Source organism: Delphinus delphis, chromosome 1, assembly GCF_949987515.2.
Source record: "Delphinus delphis chromosome 1, mDelDel1.2, whole genome shotgun sequence".
NCBI classification, from domain to species: domain Eukaryota; kingdom Metazoa; phylum Chordata; class Mammalia; order Artiodactyla; family Delphinidae; genus Delphinus; species Delphinus delphis.
This window is the reverse complement of record NC_082683.1, coordinates 68,484,928-68,501,093: the sequence shown is the minus strand read 5'-3', so window position 1 is coordinate 68,501,093 and position 16,166 is coordinate 68,484,928. Positions and strand designations below refer to the sequence as shown.

Below are 16,166 nucleotides of genomic sequence, written 5' to 3'. Positions count from 1 at the left end.
TCAAGACGACAGTTGAGTGACTCTTACCATCAGGAGAGTGAACAGATGCGAAGCAGCCAAAAATCAATGACCACTACAAGAAGAGTTTCTATCAATCCTCTGGGCCTCCATGTCTACATTCATCTACTTTCATTTAACCCTTTTCTGAGACTAATTCTAGTTTAAGAAAGGAGGGGTATATTTTAGAAATACTGTGATATTACCCCATCATCTAAAAAAATAAAATAATTACTACACCAAAGTCTTATCTTCCAGGTGCCCATTATTGGATCCCTTTCTTATATCCTTGTATCTCAATAACTGGGAGCAGCCCTGTAATTTGAATCCTCCTAGTATGCCATGCCCGAGTAATTAAATTCTCTGGTATCTGATAATAAATTCTCATATGACTGTGATGAGGTCTCCAAGCTTGTTATGTATATTCTAGTCCTGTTCAGCTGGGACTGTTATGGTAATGGTTATTAATGTCTCTCTCAGCTTTAAAATTCTTTGATTCTGTTATTGTGAGACTTTTATTTGGACTGTAGTCAATATACAGTTCATCTACTTTTTGGGTAACTAATGGATTTTCGACTCAATTTAAAACATGAAAATGAAACAGATATGGATTTTGGTCTCTTGCCTCTAAACTCAGTGCACTTTCCACTCTACTACCCTTCTTTTTACTGCGATCTCTGGTGCTGACATGACCAATGCAGGTGAGGCTTTCATCTACTGCTTGTGCTACCTTCTCCCTATTCATGGCCATAACACCATCATGATATTCTTTTCTGCTGAACCAGGATGTGACCTCAAAGTTCTTCTGCAGGCAGATGTTACAAATCAGTAGAGGCAGGCACATAAATAAAATTTATTTTCCATTATTTCCATTATTGTTTTCTCTGGTGATTTCCTCCTTTGAAAGGAACTTCTGGACGAATCTTCAGTGAACTCCCTGTATTAGAGTGCTAAAAAGTAAGGTATTACATAGAAAATGATCAGCAGGAGAAGTGCTATATCAGAGTCACCTGAATCATAAAAAAAGAAACAAGAAGGCTATAAACCTTGATTTTTATATTTGCTCCCCTCTGGGAAAGGTTTAGTCACTGTTGTATGCAGTTGAGAGAACCCCTTTTGAATAAAATGATACACATATTCGTTATGTGGGGAGGAGGGTTATGATTGATTTGATTTTATAAGTACCATTTAATGAACAATCTGGAACAAAATGCTACAAAATAGAACTTGTCCTTGTGTTGCAATTTCAAAAGAACATTGATGATTGTTTATTTTTAACTGTGATGAGCCAGGGATGTTGAGAGTGGACTTGGTCAGAGGGGCAGTCTTCTCAGCTGGAAACCTGTAGCTAAATTTCTCCATTCTGAGGATTTCATATAGTTCCAGGCATCAAAATACTTTGTGTCAGACAATAAATGGGACAGGATAATCAGCTGTGTGTGTGCTCAGGAAATAAATCAGGCGCTTTCAATATTGGAAAAATTATAAACTGAGATTCATTGTCTAAAACTCAATACACATGTCACTTTCTTTGCAAGGCCTTTCTTATTTCTATATTTTAAGAATAATTGTTTGCTTTTTCATCTTCTTCTCATAATTCATTTTTTACTTTTGCATCAATTCATGATATTGGAATAAGTGTTGATGGAGTTTGCCTGCTTTTTTTTTTTTTTAACATCCTTATTGGAGTATAATTGCTTTACAATGTTGTGTTAGTTTCCTCTGTATAACAAAGTGAATCAGCTATATGCATACGTCTATCCCCATATCCCTTCCTTCTTGTGCCTCCCTCTCACCCTCCTTATCCCACCCCTCTAGGTGGTCGCAAAGCACTGAGCTGATCTCCCTGTGCTATGCAGCTGCTTCCCACTAGCTATCGATTTTACATTTGGTAGTGTATATATGTCCATGACACTCTCTCACTTCATCCCAGCTTGCCCTTCCCCCTCCCCGTGTCCTCAAGGACAGGAATAAAGACACAGACATAGAGAATGCCTGCTTTTTAATAGTGCCTGGGGAATCCCAACAGTGACTGCTGTTTGAGGAGAGTAACTAATTCTTATTCTTGAGTGGATCCTTGGAAACTACCAAAATTCCTTGGATCCAATCTGTAAAATACTATGGATTGTTTTTGAGTGGTTACTCTGATTGGTTGGTGCCCCATTCTTATTGTTCCTTGCCTATGCTGAATTTATTAAGACATTGTGGGTGGTATTCCTGCTTGCATGAATCAGCACTTAGATTTGCTTGAATTCTATACATTGTAAGAGACCCATATAGCAAGATTACATTAGGTATAATCCCATCCCAAATATTTTGCTGTAAATAAAGACTATCCATTATAGCCAGATAGAAAATGTGCATGAATGATCAGTTTGCTTAATAAACTTCACATTGGTTTTCTCCAAACTGTCTTTCCCTATTTCATTTTGAGTGATCAACTGTGCAAGACTGAATTTCCATTAACTTATCTATTGCTCTTTTGAACATTTTCCTGAATTAGGAAGCAGTATGTCCTAAAGCAGGGACATTTGCAATATTGGCACTAATACCTTGTGATGACCTCCTGTTTTTGAAGCACCCTGGTCCTAATCTTCAGAGTCCCAGGAGTCACATTGACTATGGTATTTTTTTTCTGCATCTGATGTGTCACATATGCTGTTTTCATAGAAATCCTAGTAATTGTGAAATTATTAGCACTTAGAAAAATGATATTTTCATTTCTAAGCATATTAGTACTTTGTTCTTTCTTTAATTTCAAAACAGAATTTTATTCTGTGTTGTTGAAAATATCTGTCTCACATTTATCACTCTTTCCCATGAACTAATCTTTTTAAATACAACATTACATGAAGCTGTATTTATTCTTCAGTTACCTACTTAAGGTGAAGTTTTATCTTTTTTTGCATTAGTATGTACAAAGTGAAGGACAAATTTTATTTTGTTTTTTATCAAACTCTAAATTTGATTAAATAGAATAAATTATCACATGAATGAATTGGGAAGAAAAAAATATTCTTAATCTCTGTAACTTTAAATTACTTCATTAGAATTTTAATACCTCCAATATATAAAGATTATGAAGAAAATATTGTCTTCATCTACAAAAATGTTGTGTTTAATTTTAAAAAATGTGTTGTAGCCCTTCCTAAGAGTTATTCACTTCCTTGATTTAGGAAACATTCTTTTCATGCTCTCTAGCAGTGCTGAAATCAACTAAAAGAGTATATGTTTAGGAGGATGTGGGAAAAATGTTTTGAAAAACTCTGATGTATTATCTCAGATAATTTCTTCTTCTTGTCTTCTTGAGATATGATTTTATATCCCATATTTTACCAACCATCAAACTGGTGCCAAGAATCTGAATTAATAATTAATCGATTTTTTAATTTGTTGGTCAGCTGTATGAAATAATACCACTATGTAGTGTACATTATACAGCATCTGTATAAATGTATCAAGCATTTGGAACGTTAAAAAACAGAACAGATCATATTTGTCTGCCTTGAAAGTTGTGATTTTCTGGATATTAAAAAATTAAGGCAGTATTACTGATACATTTCAGCTGCTTTAACTATTTTGGTCCATTGCCATTGAGGGAAAAGGTACCAGGACTTAAATTACTGTAGTCTCATGTGTAGTTGTGGGTAGAGTGAGAATAAGGATTTTAGGAGGAAAAAACATTCTGTTTAAAGAAATTGGAATATAGAGAAAGAACTCCAGCACCTGAATAATAGACGATGGTATTTTATATTCAAGTCAAAGAGTTTTCATTAAGAATGAGATTATTTTGAGTGTCATTGGCCTGAAAAGCTCGATTCCTGCCAAGTCCCTTTAAATGGAATTTACTGCACGGTAATGGTATTTCCCGTATTAACGTGATTTTTCCCGCAATGTTATGTTCTGATAATTTATATTACCAAGAAATCTGGATTAATATACAGTATCAGAGATTCTCTTTATAACTGTTTAAAAGTTCCCAAACAAATTGCTAGAAGATAGAATGCCAGACTGTTCAAAGCCTGTACTTATTTTAAGGAGGAAATTAATACTTTGGTCCTTCATTTGCCATGGAAAAAGATAAAGACATTCTCTAGGAAGATTAGAATCCAGCCAAACATTGTAGGCTATATATAGCATACAAAGCCTTGTGCCATTTGTGAAAATGCTATCAGGGGGAAAACCCAATGAGTGAGTTTCTGTACTGTATGTTTTAGGGACACAGATTTAATTTAGAGATTATGGTTTGAAAATAAAATTTACTGTAAGAGTGTTTTTAGCTGATAAGAAATTGATTTTGTGACCTTGTTACACATTAATTGAAATATCTGGCAATATGCCTTGACGAGGTTTAAGGAACCACACACACTTGGAACCATACCATTCCTTCATGTTGAACTTGCTAGTTAATCACTCTGTTACCATTACGGGGAAGGAAACTACCTTTTGTGTGGGGTCTGAATAATCTTCTATGGCGTAACAAGTGGTTTTTATGTAATTGACATTATATTTAGTTGTTTCACTATATTGAAGATGCAGTCATTTAAGAGTGTTATCCTTATAGATTAACATGGTATTTTGTATTTTCTAATACTTTAAAGGTTATATTTATAAAATCAAAAATAAGAAAGTGTGTGCACATGAGCACAGACATAAAAATTATTTGTTATTTAAATTATTCAGTGAATTTTAGAATGTAGTTTTTAAGAACTTACAGTAGAATGAAGGTAGTCAGGTTATCAGTGTTCTACATGTCTTACATGCTAGCTTATTTAACAGGTGTTAACTCAGGATATATTTACAGAGGAAAAAATGAATTGCAGAGGAGAGTTCAAACAAATTGTGAAATTTGTAAAGTCTTACCAAAGAACACCAAAATATATATATTTTTTTCATTGAGATTCTTTGGGTTGACTCACCAGGTCAGTTATATATGCAATAATTATGCAGAAAAGTGGGCATCTCCACTTTATTTCTCTTTTGTGGATATAACCTCAGAACTAAAATTTGGGTCATGTTTCTTTAGTGATATCATGCTGTTAGCCCTCTGCAGATCAAGAACACATAAAGAATTTGTAATTAAAAGAATTTGTAATTAAAAATGTCACTGGAGTCATGTTTAACATTTAAGTGGGAAGAAATGTGCTGTTTTTGGTACATTTTTGATAATTAAAGTTGACTTGTGCAGACAACTAAATCAATTTTGACGAGACTGAACAGAAGTTGAGGTGGTCCTAACACTTGCTTGATAGTTTTGTATTTGTGGAAAAAATTTTATATTTTGAAGTAAGAGAGTCCTATATCCTTTGTGTCAGAAAGGTTCTTATGCTAGGTTTCCTGGTGCCATATGGAGGATCTGTTCTGAAGATAATTTCTGGACCTTTATAAACACAGAAATCTATTGAGAATACTAAAAATAGTACAACAAATCTCTGTTGTATATGCAATGCAGGAAAGCAAGCAGATGCTTGATTATAGTGTTGTGTTTGTTCAACGAATGTTATGTTCCCTGCAGCAGTTTCATAATGGAATACTATGTGGAGAAGACTGTTTTTTTAAATATGTTTTGGACTTTGAATTTCAGTTTATTAGTAGACAGATATGTCAGAAAATTTTCAATAGAGGCAGTAATTGTTTTATAGTCAATAATCTCTTTATACTTATTCTTTTAAACAATCAGATGGTTGCTTTAAGAATAAAGAAGTATGAAGTTAATATGAATTTAAGCAAGGTTTTAGATTATAACCCATAATACACTTTATTGTGTTTAGAAAAGAAAACTTAAGTCTTATTGATTACTGGAGATACAGTTTTCAAAAAAAGATTCCAGCGATTCATAAATTATGATCCAAGGACTTACTACTACTAATGCCTTAATATTTGCAGATCAGTTCCTTTATTAATTGAAAAGAAATTGTCCTTACAACAATATTAAAACCGAATGACACACTTACAAATATGACGCACTTAGAGAATAGAATTTAAAGCAAAATTTTGACATACGGTAAGTATTCAAATCTGGAATACCAAGTACAAATAATAAATACAGGAGGGGAAAAAATGGCTCTAGTTTATTTCAAAGTAGATTACAGCAGGTGAAGGATTATAATGGAGACCTGCTTTGAAAATCTGTACCTCAACTTTTTAGATTCAGACACTATTGACACTTTGAACCAAGATCGATCCAAAGAAGCAGAGCTATAGAAGAAGCAGAGCTTCTGAGGAAGGCATCCCTGGGATCGAATCCTGGTTCCATCATTTGCTAGCTGTCATATTTGGACCAGTTGCTATGTCTTTGGTATATAAATAGTCTTATCAACTTCAAAATATTTTTGAGGATAAAAGAAGCTAATAAAAATATAGCATTTAGTTATGATACTGGCCATATAGAAAGGCCTCAGTAAGTGAACTGTTATTAATGTAAATCTGTCAGTCACTTTCTGCCACATTGTTTTGGATAGGTTCATTCTTTTTCTACTTTCCCAAACTATCCAGAAAATCAGATGAAAATCATCTAGGCAGTTATGTTATAACAAGGTGCTCTTCTGCTTTTCCTAAATTCCACGAACAGCAACACATATGAGCACTTAACCATATACCTAGAATAAGGGTATATTAGTCCCTACTTGCTAATAGTTTATTAATCCTCAACTTACATTTTAGGCTTTCTGTGTCTGAAGGGGAAAAAAATTAATCATTTACTTATTAGTAAGCTTTCTTTTTTTTTAAATACATCTTTATTGGAGTATAATTGCTTCACAATGTGGTGTTAGTTTCTGCCGAACAACAAAGTGAATCAGCTGTATGCATACACATATCCCCATATACCTTCCCTTTTGAGCCTTCCTCCCACACTCCCTATTCCATGCCTCTAGGTGGTCACAAAGCACCGAGCTGATCTCCCTATGCAGCAGCTTCCACCAGCCATCCATTTTACATTTGTTAGTGTATGTATGTCAGTACTACTCTCTCACTTACGTCCCAGCCTCCCCTTCCCCACTGTGCCCTCAAGTCCATTCTCAATGTCTCCATCTTTATTTCTGCCCTACCACTAGATTCATCACTACCATTTTTCTACATTCCATATATATCCATTAGCATACGGTATTTGTTTTTCTCTTTCTGACTTACTTTACTCTGTATAACAGACTCTAGGTCTATCCACCTCATTACAAATAACTTAATTTCGTTCCTTTTTATGGCTGACTAATATTCCATCATATGTATGTGCCACATTTTCTTTATCCATTCTGTCGATGGACATTTAGGTTATTTCCATATCCTAGCTATTGTAAATAGTGCTGCAATGAACATTGTGTTACATGTATCTTTTTGAATTATGGTTTTCTCAGGCATATGCCCAGTAGTGGGATTGCTGGGTCATAGGGTAATTCTATTTTTAGTTTTCTAAGTAATCTCCAAATAGTTCTTCATAGTGACTGTATCAAGTTACATTCCCACCAACAGTGCATAAGGGTTCCCTTTTCTCTGCACCTTCTCCAGCATTTATCCTTTCTAGGTTTTTTGATGATGGCCATTCTGACTGGTGGGAGGTAATACCTCATTGTGGTTTTGATTTGCATTTCTCTAATGATTAGAGATGTTGAACATCTTTTCATGTGTTTGTTGGCCATCTGTATGTCTTCTTTGAGAAATGTCTATTTAGGTCTTCTGCCCATTTTTGGATTAGGTTGTTTTTTTCTTTTGATATTGAGCTTCATGAGCTGCTTGTATATTTTGGAAATTAATCCGTTGTCAGTTGCTTCATTTGCAAATATTTTCTCCCATACTGATGGTTGTCTTTTTGTCTTCTTTATGGTTTCCTTTGCTGTGCAAAAGCTTTGCAGTTTCACTGGGTCCCATTTGTTTAGTTTTGTTTTTATTTCCATTACTCTAGAAGGTGAGTCGAAAAGGATCTTGCTGTGATTTATGTCATAGAGTGTTCTGCCTATGTTTTCCTCTAAGAGTTTTATAATGTCTGGCCTTACATTTAGGTCTTTAATACAATTTGAGTTTATTTTTGTGTATGGTGTTAGGAAGTGTTCTGATTTCATCCTTTTAATGTAGCTGTCCAGTTTTCCCAGCACCACTTATTGAAGAGGCTGTCTTTGCTCCATTGTATATTCTTGCCTCCTTTGTCAAAGATAAGGTGACCATATGTGCGTGAGTTTATCTCTGGGCTTCTATCCTGTTCCACTGATCTATATTTCTGTTTTTGTGCCAGTACCATACTCTCTTGATTACTGTAGCTTTGTAGTATAATCTGAAGTCAGGGAGCCTGATTCCTCCAGCTCCGTTTTACTTTCTCAAGATTGTTTTGGCAATTCGGGTTCTTTTGTGTTCCCATACAAATTGCAAAATTTTTTGTTCTAGTTCTGTGAAAAATGCCATTGGTAATTTGATAGGGATTGCATTGAATCTGTAGATTGCTTTGGGGGAGTATAGTCCTTTTCACAGTGTTGATTCTTCCAATTCAGGAACATGGTATATCTCTCCATCTGTTTGTATCATCTTTAATTTCTTTCACCAGTGTCTTATAGTTTTCTGCATACAGATCTTTAGCCTCCTTAGGTAGTTTTTTTTTTTTTTGTACTTAATGTATTTATTTGAAACTTTGTACATGTCTCACTAAAGCATACTAATATTTTGTTAGAGTGTGATAGGCAGTATAGCAGGCACCTCTGTGCAGGGGAACAGAACATCTTTTACAAATATACCATGTTTCACTGCACTTTCCCCTGGAAGAGCAGACTCTTCACTTTTTGGCGGCACTTTTTTTTTTAGTCCTGTTGGTATTATTTCCTCTAGAATATTTTCTTTTATTTTACCTGTTAGTCAACAAGGTGAATCTTTGCGGGGGTTTCTTTTAGAAATGCCACAAGGAGGACCAGGTGCAGACTACCACTATGGTCATCAAAAAATATGGAACGCTTCACAAATTTGTGTGTCATCCTTGTGCAGGGGCCATGCTAATCTTCTCTGTATCGTTCCAATTTGGAACTCTGTATCGTTCCAAAAACTACCTAAAGCGAGCACTCCTTAGGTAGTTTTATTCCTAGGTATTTGATTATTTTTGTTGCAATGGTAAATAGGAGTGTTTCCTTAATTTCTCTTTCAGATTTTTCATTGTTAGTGTATAGGAATGCAAGAGATTTCTGTGCATTGATTTTGTATCCTGCTACTTTACCAAATTCATTGATTAGCTCTAGTAGTTTTCTGGTGGCATCTTTAGGATTTTCTATGTATAGTATCATGTCATCTGCAAACAGTGACAGTTTTACTTCTTCTTTTCCAATTTGGATTCCTTTTATTTCTTTTTCTTCTCTGATTGCCATGGCTAAAACTTCCAAAATTATGTTGAATAATAGTGGTGAGAGTGGGCAGTCTTGTCTTTTCCTGATATTAAAAGAAATGCTTTCAGTTTTTCACCATTGAGAATGATGGCAGTGGGTTTGTCATATATGGCCTTTAGTATGTTGAGGTAGGTTCCCTCTATGCCCACTTTCTGGAGGGTTTTTATCATAAATAGGTGTTAAATTTTGTCAAAACTTTTTTCTGCATCTATTGAGATTATCATATGGTTTTTCTCCTTCAATTTGTTAGTATGGTGTATCACATTGATTGATTTGCATATATTGAAGAAACCTTGCATTCCTGGGATAAACCCCTCTTGATCATGGTGTATGATCCTTTTAATGTGCTGTTGGATTCTGTTTGCTAGTATTTTGTTGAGGATTTTTGCATCTATGTTCATCAGGGATATTGGTCTGTAATTTTCTTTTTTTGTGACATCTTTTTTCTGGTTTTGGTATCAGGGTGATGGTTGCCTCGTGGAATGAGTTTGGGAGTATTCCTCCCTCTACTATATTTTGGAAGAGTTTGAAAAGGATGGGTGTTAGCTCTTCTCTAAATGTTTGATAGAATTCACCTGTGAAGCCATCTGGCCGTGGACTTTTGTTTATTGGAGGATTCTTAATCACTGCTTCAGTTTCAGTGCTTGTGATTTGTCTGTTCATATTTTCTATTTCTTCCTGATTCATTCTGGAAGGTGGTACTTTTATAAGTATTTGTCCATTTCTTCCAGGTTGTCCATTTTACTGGCATATAGTTGCTTTGTATTTCTGCATTGTCAGTTGTTACTTCTTTTTCGTTTCTAATTCTGTCGATTTGAGTCTTCTCCCTTTTTTTCCTGATGAGTCTGGCTAATGGTTTACCAGTTCTCAAGGAACCAGCTTATAGTTTTATTGATATTTGCTATTGTTTCTTTCATTTCTTTTTCATTTATTTCTGGTCTGATCTTCATGATTTCTTTCCTTCTGTTAACTTTGAGGTTTTTTGTTCTTCTTTCTCTAATTGCTTTAGGTGTAAGCTTGGGTTATTTGAGATTTTTTCTTGTTTCTTGAGGTAGGATTGTATTGCTATAAACTTCCCTCTTAGAGCTGCTTTTGCTGCATCACATAATTTTTGGGTTGTCATATTTCATTGTCATTTGTTTCTGGGTATTTTTTGATTTCCTCTTTGATTTCTTCAGTGATTTCTTGGTTATTTAGTAGCATGTTGTTTAGCCTCCATGTATTTGTATTTTTTACAGTTTTTTTTCCTGTAATTGATATCTAGTCTCATAGCGTTGTGGTCGGAAAAGATGCTTGATGTGATTTCAGTTTTCTTAAATTTACCTATGCTTAATTTGTGACCCAAGATGTTATCTATCCTGCATAATGTTCCACATGCACTTGCGAAGAAAGTGTATTCTGTTGTTTTTGGATGGAATGTCCTATAAGTATCAATTAAGTCCATCTGGTCTAATGTGTCATTTAAACTTTGTGTTTCCTTATTTATTTTCTGTTTGGATAATCTGTCCATTGTTGTAAGTGGGGTGTTAAAGTTCCCTACTATTATTGTGTTACTGTCAATTATCCTTGTGGTAATTTTTCAGACACCTCCTGCTTAAAACCCCAAAGGTCAGAAGAATTTTGAGGCCCCACCTTCATGCTCTGTATTCATACTGAAAATCAAGATCAAGTGAACTTTTGCCCTTCTGCTCCACAAGAAGTTTCCGTCCTCCCTGAACTCCCCTTAGGACACCTACATTACCATTTGACAGTTGTACCACCCCAGTCAAACTCCCCACCTGGCACTGTCCCTGGAGTGGGTCACTCATGGCCAGAGTGTGGCCGGGCACTTGGTTCCAGAAGCAAAAGCCCCTCGGGGCTAGCCCCCCTCCCCCCCACCTCACCAGGTCAGTGAAAGAACGATCAGAATACTGGTATTTCACTGGCAGCCTGCAAGTCCGGTGGACCCCGCCCCACCCTCTCACGGGGACCGGAGTGTGCCAGGGGCCTCCCACTTATTCTACATCTCTCATTCTTTTCACCATGCCAGACTAGAGTTAAGCTCTACAGGGTCTTCTTTCTCCTCTGATTCCACCAAGCCTGTTCCCTTGGTTGTGTTTTCGCTGGATAGTAGGTAGGGACAGTGGGAATCTCATTCATCCATTCATGTGCACCACTAATTAGATGACAAGGTATTTGGCTACCTGAAGAGAGTCATAGTTACTCCCACCATTTACCCAAGCTTCATTGAATTTCTTCACTTTGACATTCAGAGCACTGGGCAGAAATCACATCATGTCAACACCCATCACTGGCCTTTGTGAAGTAAGCTTTCTTTAAAGAGCAATTTTCATTAAATTATCTTTGTACCAATCACCTGGTCAGCTTGGTGGAATACTGAATTTAAAGTAGAAGCACATTTAAAAAGAATATTTAGGAACTAATTGCTTTCAAATTTATATATATATATATATATATATATATATATATATATGCCAATAAATTATTTTTATAATTTATTGGCATATATAATATAAAATGTTTAGCATTGAAGATGTGGTACCTAGTGGAGGATATTAAGTACAGTAGGAAACATTTAAAAGTGTAAATTCTGAGAAAACAGTTTAGTCCACTTACTGTGAATATTTATCATAGTTGAGTAATAAATTAATATTGCTTGAAAACACAGGATTTACATGAAAACTTGAACAAATCTACATATTATGAAACTCTAAATATTTTGCTTTGGCTTAACAAATCTCCCATTGAAATTAGCTATTTAAAAGTATATGAAGATTGTATAAAATGTAAAGGATGTTAAGAGACCCCCCCCCCAAAATAAAAAAATAATAAAGAGAGAGCTTCTCAACCCTGCTTACATATTAGAATACACTCTGGAGCTTCTAAATTGCCATTCCTGGGCCCCATCCATGGCCAATCAGAATCTCTGGTGGCAGTGGCACAGAAGCATTGGGAGTTGTTTAAACTCCCCAGGTGATGCTAAAGTGCATGAAGAATTGAGAACCTTTGTGGTAGATGAAGCTTTAAACCCTTATGACTCTTAACCTTCTGGAAGTGAAGCTGCTGGTATGGGAAATGAATATAAGATTTTGCCTGATCCTAATGTTAAGCTTTTGCAACTTTCAATTAAAAAAGAAAAATAAAATGGAAACAAACAAATAAAAACCCACAAGCATATAAGAGAACCAGAGAAAATGCTCTGGGGACATTCTCATAGCTTATGGAAAAGTGACCTTAAGAATGCTTATATTAAAAAAAAAAAATGCTTAGGGCTTCCCTGGTGGTGCAGTGGTTGAGAGTCCGCCTGCCGATGCAGGGGACACGGGTTCATGCCCTCGTCCGGGAAGATCCCACATGCTGCGGAGCAGCTGAGCCCGTGAGCCATGGCCGCTGAGCCTGTGCGTCCGGAGCCTGTGCTCCACAACAGGAGAGGCCACAACAGTGAGAGGCCCACGTACCAGAAAAAAAAAAAAATGCTTATATTAAAGAAAAAAGTATATGAGGATTATAAATCAACTATATTTCAATAAAAATTAAAAAACAAAACAAAAAAATGAACACTGATAAACAGATACACAGAAAAATAGATATTTCTCTATATGAGGTTTCTTTTTTTAATTTAAATATTTATTTATTTAATTTATTTTGGCAGCACCAGGTCTTAGTTGTGGCACACTCAGTCTTCATTGCGGCATGCAGACATCTTAGTTGAAGCATGCGGAATCTTATTTACAGCCTGTGGCCTCTTAGTTGAGACATGCATGTGGGACTTAATTCCCTGACCAGGGATTGAACCCGGCCCCCTGCATTGGGAGCATGGAGTCTTATCCACCATGCCACCAGGGAAGTCCCAATATATGAGGTTTCTTTTAATTATTATTATGCAATTTTTAAAAAAGACTTGCAGGATACTTTAGCTTAAAGCTTATTTGAATAGAGAAATATATCTATGTGTGTATATGAACAATAAGATCATTATATATAATAACAAGATCACATATATATGATGCTTATATATAATAATGATTCATTTGCCATTGAATAAGATCATTCTGAAAGAAATATAAAGAAAATAATTCTGCAGAATGGAAAGATGAAATATTTGGCACAACTTTGTTTCAAGGATGGGAATTTCAATATAATCTCTAGGTAGAGTCTTAAACTCTGAGGGAAATCAAGGATCCATGGAATAACCTCCTAGGACAGCAGCTATCAGGATTTTCAGTGCTTTGGAGAAATGACATGTGTTCATTGACAAGAACTCGTTGAGAGGAATGATTTGAATTACTCTATTATGATTCTGCTCTTCCAAGGCTGTTCAAGCATTCATCAAATTAACATCTCATTCTGAATGAGGATAGATTTGAGTGAAAATGTGTCAAGACACCTTTATTCAGTTCAACATTTCTGAGTTATGGTTTAACTTATGTCACCCCAAGATGATCAAGTATTTACTCACTGCATTTGAACCATCTTTACTTTCTTGGAAAACTTTCCAACAAATGAAAAGTAAGCTAAATACAAATTCATTTGATTAAGAATGAAAAGTCATCTTTCTGAAACTAAATCTCAAATAAATATTTTTTAAAAGTCAAAACAGGGCTTCCCAGGTGGCGCAGTGGTTGAGAGTCTGCCTGCCGATGCAGGGGACACGTGTTCGTGCCCCGCTCTGGGAAGATCCCACATGCCACAGAGCGGCTGGGCCCGTGAGCCATGGAGGCTGAGCCTGCGTGTCCGGAGCCTGTGCTCCGCAGCGGGAGAGGCCATAACAGTGAGAGGCCCGCGTATCGCGCAAAAAAAAAGTCAAAACAAACATCATAGCACTTGGCCAGTGGTGAAAATCTCTATCAGTCTCTCATAAGTCTAAATTTAATCCTCTCTATTTTTTTTAAACTTGTCATTTCAAAATTATTGTCAAGGAGCTGATGATGAATTTAACTTTTAAAAAATGTGATAAAGTGTTTAAACCCTTAATATAATAACATTTATTTTTTTATTACTTTTATTTTGTAACTTGGCAAGAAAGTATCAGGTTATGTCATAATTCTTCACTTTTAATTTTTTTTAAATTTTAAGTTCTAATACATTTGTAACTTTCATTCTAATTTTTCAATATTTCTAAATTACAGACACACAAAACATGCAGCTGCTATTAAAAATATTTTAAAGAATATGATGATAGCTTATCATAAATTTAAAAATCCATACTGTAATTAATGTAGATTACCTTTTTTAATGATAGAGCAATAAGGTTGAATCAAATCATGTGCTCTTTTATATAGTTTACCATTCATTAATTCATGCATTCATTCACTCAAAAAATACGTGTTGAGCACCTATGATGTGATAGGCACTTTGTAGGGTTAAATATAAAGCAGTGAATAAGTATATGTGGCTGTTATGGATTCTAGAAAGATAGAGAAACATTAAAACCACTATTACACAATGATTACTTAATCATTTGAGTGGTTCCAGTGATCATGGAAGCTTCATAAGGAGACAATGTTTAAACTGAGAGTTGAGCTGGGAATTAGTTTGATGAAGCATGTGCTTGAGGATGGAAATGGCAGGTAGGAATGAGCATTGTATGCACATATGAAAGATGTAATGAACGATAAGGAAATACAAATTCTAAGAACAAATATAAGTTGCTGAAGTAGTTAGTGAAATGCTATAGTTGTAGAACATGTATCTAAAATGTAGGTCAGTGGTCATATTATGTAGGGCCCTGATGTTATCCATAGAAAAAAATGGATTCTATTTTCAGATATTCACCTTTTCTTCTACAAAGTAAATGAATTGAAGGCCAGCAAAGTGTGGAAGCAGGCTCAGCAAGTGGAGGATATCTCATGGGTCGGGGATAGTGAATTTTGGCTTAGTCAAAATTAGTGACCAAAAAGATGGAAGAAAACAGATAGGAGTGATATTTAAAATATAGACATCTATAGGTCTTGATGATGAATTGGATGTTCCAGGTGAGAGACAGAGAGATGTGAAGGATATCTCTTAGGTTTGTAGTATGAACAATTGGGTGAATATTGATGCATTTGATGAGAAAAGGAAATATATATGGAGAAAAATCATTAGTTTTGTTTTGTATGGTATCACTGTCATGCTTTTCATACATCTAAGTAGAGACAACAGTACATTTTGGTCTGGAACTTAGAGAAGTCTTGAATAGACAGAAAATTTTTGGAATCATTAGCAGAATGTTGGTGTTAATGGAAACCATGGAAGTAAATATGATTACCTATAGAGATGACATAAAAGAGATCATCGAATGAAAATAAAGAAGAACTAAGCTCAAATCTTTAATCAGCAGAGAAAGGAAAATTGATGTAAGGAATTTAGAAATGTGGCCTTACAGGAAGGGAAAACTTGTGTGTTATTGTTAAAACTAAGGGAATGGGTATTGCAAGAAAGAAGAAGAGTTCACAGTTTCAAATGCTACTGAAAGGCCCAATGAAAATTAAAAACACTCAATAACTGTTTTAATATAGAGATCAATGGTGGCATTAGCAAGAACTACTTTGGTGAAATTTTGGTGACTGAATCCAATCGAGAATGGGTTGAGTAGTGCCTGAGAAGTGAAGAAATTATTTTAAGTAGTATAGCTGTGAAAGTAAACAAAAAAGCCAGTGTGGAAATTGACCAAATATAAAGGCTGTTGGAAAGAATTGAGCAGAAAAAGAGTAGAAGATGAGAGAAAAGACTAGAAGAAAGAATAGGTTCAATGAAGATAAAAATGGGTGGGATTTTGAGCAGAGAAAACGTGAGGCTAACGTGAGGGTTTAGAACAAAAGATTCTGGCTTACT

At 35.3% G+C, this 16,166-nt stretch overlaps 1 protein-coding gene and 1 non-coding gene across 4 annotated transcripts in view; one reads left to right on the top strand and one right to left on the bottom strand.

The window, feature by feature from the left end:
• The window catches only part of ADGRL4 (adhesion G protein-coupled receptor L4), a 121,936-nt gene that overhangs the window by 12,553 nt on the left and 93,217 nt on the right, over positions 1-16,166 (top strand). The window lies entirely within an intron of this gene.
• LOC132416012 (U6 spliceosomal RNA) lies at positions 8,914-9,020 on the bottom strand. Its single transcript, XR_009517446.1, has one exon. It is a non-coding gene; the product is annotated as a U6 spliceosomal RNA (small nuclear RNA).